Source organism: Myotis davidii, unplaced genomic scaffold (genome assembly GCF_000327345.1).
Source record: "Myotis davidii unplaced genomic scaffold, ASM32734v1 scaffold142, whole genome shotgun sequence".
NCBI classification, from domain to species: Eukaryota; Metazoa; Chordata; class Mammalia; order Chiroptera; family Vespertilionidae; genus Myotis; species Myotis davidii.
The window spans coordinates 2132583-2137375 of record NW_006294400.1 but is presented as its reverse complement, the minus strand read 5'-3'; the positions used below and the strand labels follow the sequence as shown (position 1 = coordinate 2137375).

The 4793-nt window shown below is 44.6% G+C and overlaps 1 protein-coding gene across 6 annotated transcripts in view; it reads left to right on the top strand.

Moving 5' to 3' along the window:
• Positions 1-655: 655 nt before the first annotated feature.
• RALGPS1 (Ral GEF with PH domain and SH3 binding motif 1) overlaps positions 656-4793 on the top strand; it is a 221240-nt gene continuing 217102 nt past the window's right edge. For 3 of the 6 annotated variants that reach the window (XM_006768550.2, XM_006768549.2, XM_006768551.2), the window contains exon 1: positions 658-1665. The gene's annotated coding sequence lies outside the window, so the exon portion shown is untranslated. Of the gene's footprint in view, positions 1666-4793 lie in introns of all 6 variants that reach the window. The other 3 variants (XR_435916.2, XM_006768548.2, XM_006768544.2) reach the window with 2 other exon arrangements.

The window sequence follows — 4793 nt, the reverse complement described above, 5'->3', positions numbered from 1 at the left end:
ATCAGATCATTCACTGTGGCTGCTTTGGTCACCATCGGGTCCTCAATACCTGGCATATAGCATCTGGCTCATAGTAGGTGCTCCATATGTGTTTGTTGAACGAGTGCCCAGGAACTGATCTGAATCTATAAAATGAGAAGGTTGTTGGTTGGATCTGAAGTTCCTTTATTTTAAAATATCCCAACACATTACAAAGTCTCTTGACACCAAAATTTTCAGCTTCATATTTATTCTGCATGGTAGTTGGGGGTAGGCTTTGAAGTGCAGAGGATAAAATGGAAGCTCAGAGAGTTTAGACTGTTGAAGGTGTAGCTATGGGAGAAGTTTGGGGCTCCGCATGTGTCTTTTCTCACACCTTAGGCTGCCTCAGGGGGTGGTTTCTGACATACAATAGAGGAGTCACAGGTGAGGTAAGGAAACAGATTCATTGAAAAGACGTATTTGTAATATTTTCCCTTGGTTTTAGTTATTTTAATTTCCTGATTATGAAATTTGAAAAGTTGAGTTCAATTTGGAGTGATGGGTTTTAAGGTCCGGTCTCATTCTAGGGACCAGGAAACCCTGGTCTTTCTTGTAAATGGCTCCACTATAGTAATCATTGATGCTGATAGCTAAGATTAGAATTCGTTCCTGTTGCGAAGCTTTTTAATAAAATCAAAAGTTACTTGCTGATTGATGTGTAGCATTCTTTTGATATTTTCAAAAGATGCTGATTGCTTCCATTAGCTATTTCTATACTTTATCTCTGGGTAAACCTGCTACTGGGCTGTTTTGCAGTGAGCACTCCTGTGGCCTTTGTGCTCATCAGATACAGTGCTAGTCCATCCCAAAGGTTGGAGATCATTGAGTCCATTCTCCCCACTTTCCGGATGAGCATGGGAACTTCGCCAGGGTTTTATGCTCAGGTGTCCTGATTCCCTACCCAGCAGCACTCATAGACTTCAGCATATCCATTTGCATATTGCAATTTCTCAACAGCTACCGCAGCTCGTGGAACATTGTGTATAGACTATGTCCACAAAGAAGCATTTCTCTCCGATGAAACCTCTGTGGCAAGGTATTTTGTTGAATCTGCAGTGTGACTGCATGGGAAGAGGATCTAAGACCTGACTTAGTGCAGATCTATGGCTGAGAAAGGCAAGGCCTCTGGTGGGCTGTTAGCAACACACGCACTGGTCACAGGGGCTTCATCGTGATATTAGAGGGCTCCTTAAGGGCTGAGAGATTCTTGGAACTTAGTGTCATCGGCATAGCCATTATACTTGTGGAACAGAGAGAGCAGGCTGGTATTACAGAAAGATCACTGAATATGAAGCCAGAATGCCAGGTGTGTCAATTTGCTGTGACACCTGCTTCCCAAGTAAACAGGAATATCTCCTGAGTGTGCACATCCTTTCTTCAGTGGAAAGCCCCAGTTTTAAGATCTGAGATTGTTTTGTGAGGGTTGAGTCAGAGTAAAGAGAGCGGGGTAATATTAAAGTATTGTACCAACAATCAAAGGTAGCCTTATTCCTTCTTTGTTCCTCCCTGTCTTCCAGATCTACCTGCGTGCCGGCCCATCTGTACATCCATCCATTCATCCACCCATTTATCCAGTCGTTGTGCAGGGCCTGCGGAGCGCCAGCACTATGCTGACTGTGGGGCTACAATAGAGGAGAAAGACAGGTCTGGTCCTTGCTACCTTTTAGCTTACAGCCTAGTAGTAGAGTTCTATACATATAAAAATAATAACAAGTATATGAAAAATTAATTATGGCCAAAGCCGGTTTGGCTCAGTGGATAGAGTGTTGGCTTGCGGACTGAAAGGTCCCAGGTTCGATTCCGGTCAAGGGCATGTACCTGGGTTGCCGGCACATCCCCAGTAGGAGATGTGCAGGAGGCAGCTGATCGATGTTTCTCTCTCATCGATGTTTCTCTCTCTCTCTCTCCTTTCCTCTCTGTAAACAAATCAATAAAATATATTTTAAAAAATTAATTATGATAATGGCTCCAAAAGAGGAGTACAAGGGCTTAGAGGCCATAAACGGATGGTTTTATCTGGCTAGGAGGGTGAGAAATAGCCTCTCAGAGGAAAGATGAATTGGAGTTAGCCAGGTGAAGAGGTGGCAACTGTATCTGTCATGGTCCCAGCTGAGTGAGGGTCTGGTAAATTCAAGAAGTAACAGCAAGCCAGTGTGGCGGGGACACCGATACTTGGTAGACACTATGGTGTTCCTGTCCCGGTGTTCACAGCACTGTTTTCCTGACCTGCAGTGGGAATTCTGACAAATTCTACAGTTGCTGAGGCTTCTTCTTCAGAGCTCCCATCTGTCACCGAAGCATCCTTACTGAAACATTCCTGCGTGGTTTCCAAGATAGCAGCTGGGCTTACTTTTATTGCTTTAAAGATCGGTTGCCTCTTATGCTTCTCCAGGGGATGGAAGAATACCTTGGTCTCATTAGTGGTTTTCATTCATGATGTAAACATTTACTGAGCATGTAACGGCTTGACTCCTTGTCCTTAGGAGCCCACAGACCTGACAGATAGGAATGAATAGATGATGATGCTGTGTTAGGGGTGTAAGTGGTGGAAATGGAAGCTTATGGGACCAAATCAGGATCACAGGATGTTAAAGGTAGATTTTCAGTTTCCCAGGTGAAGGGTGACATACTGCAGGAGAGAGCCTGCGCTATCTCAGGTCCTCTGTGTGTGCTGCTGGAATGTGAGGCTTGTGGTGAAGGGAGGAGGACGAGCTAAGGGAGGTGAGGTTGGAGAAGTGGTTTGAGGTCGGTACTCAGAGGGACTTGCAGGCTGTGCTCAGGAGTTCAGATGTTATCCTGTGGTGCATGGAAAATCATTCTGGAGTTACAGAAGGAGAGAAGCGCCATCAGTTAGGATCCTGGTGGAGGATGGGTGGTGTGGGCGGTGAGTAAGGGGGCTATTGCATCTGAACCCGGGAGCCCTGTGATTTGGGAGCACATTGTTGGTCTCTTCTGTATTTGAGCTTGGGGAGCAGGGAAGAGCCTGCTATAGAATTTCCAGAACTTTTAGGTTCAGAGTTAGAGTACATGAGATCTATCCAGACTGCCGGTGGAGGGAAGACCCTAAACTGGCAGAAGTGGAAATCCCCCTGTTAGGTCTAAATGCCTGACTGAGATTACTTACAGAATCCGTGAAGAGGCTTTAATCCGAGAAAGCCAATGGGAAACTGATCTGTGATCCAACATGTGTTTTGTATTATCCTGAACTCAAAGACATAGGAGTGTAAGATGGAGGCAGAGACCGGGCTGTCACTGACCCTGGTGCTGAAAGCCACAGATGGGGAGTACTAAGAAAGGGTCAGGGATAACTCAGAAGTAGCTGTCCCTAATACCAGAGCCAACCACCCTAGTATGAAGCCATTTGCTCCCTAGGAAAGGAAAAAGAAGAGGGGTTAATGTTTGAGGAGTTCAGAAGCCCCAATGCTTAGGCAAAGAGAAGGGAGCAGATGGATAGATGGGAGTGCATGTTCCAGTACAGAATGTAACATGCTTTTCAGCTCCTGTGGGATAGCATATAAAGAAGTGGTTCAGAATAGGGCACAGACTTAGCTGGTTTCAAATTCTGCCTTTGCCTAAGGACTCACTACCCAAATGGCCTGGGTTAGGGTGGCCAGGACCCTGCATTCTTGGCATATCCAATAAGGCATGTTGGAGACTACAGAGCAAGAGACTATGGAGGACCATCTCCGAGAAGGTGGTTGGCAGAATTCAATGGGATGATGCGTGTGGAGTGTGTGTCAATAGGAAGCTCTCACTCAGTGTTATCTCTTAAAATGTTTGTGGGCTGTGGAAAGACTGGCCCAGTGATGACATGGTCAGGTATCATAGTCTCTGACTGGTGTTCAGTGTTTAGACAAGACTGAATGTCGTGGTGTTGACAGGACCCTGCGGAAACTGTAAAGGAGGAAAGCTAACTGTCAGTTGCTTGTGTATAGCTTTTGCCTTCTTGCACATTGCATACTCAGATATCCCTGGGGCATGTTTTCTGCTAGCTCTTGGTAAACTGTTTCTAACTCTCTTCTTATATATAATCAAATGAAGTTATTTCATGAGCTTAATGTTTGTGATTTACCTAATTTGAAATAAAGTACAGTAAGCCTTAAGAAATAGGGTATTTGTTTATACATATATTTAGCAAAATTCTTTTTTTTTGGACTTCTTTTTATTTTATTTTACTCTTTTTTTTATTCATTAGTGAATGCATTCTTTTGCAAAATTCTTGATAACTAATTCCAGTCTAATCAAACTTTAAATCTATATGATATATCCTATCTAATAAAAGAGGAACATGGTAATTAGCTGTACATCCGCTACCCTTCCCATTGGCTAATCAGGGCGATATGCAAATTAACTGCCAGCCAAGATGGTGGCCGGCAGCCAGGTAGCTTGAAGCGAACATGAGGCTTGCTTGCTTCCGTGACTGAGGAAACCAACGTTCCCCGCCTGCCACAGCCGGCCTCTGAGCTTGCAGTTTGAAACATTGTTACAAATATAGAAGCTAAACAAAACCCCAGAAACCTGCTTTCAGCCTTCTGAGCTGAGTGAGCAGGACCTGCAACAGTGTTACAATGATAGAACCCAAACAAACCCAGATACCTGCTTTCAGCAGCAAAGTCCTCAGAGCTGAAGCCAAGCCTCAGAGCTAACACCGGCTCTGAGCTTCAGTGACAGCCATAGAAGGTAAATAAATCCTAGAATTAAAAAAAGAGAAACAAAGGAGAGGCTGGGAGCTTCAGTCATCCGCCAGCCTGAAAACAGACCTCAGACCCTCA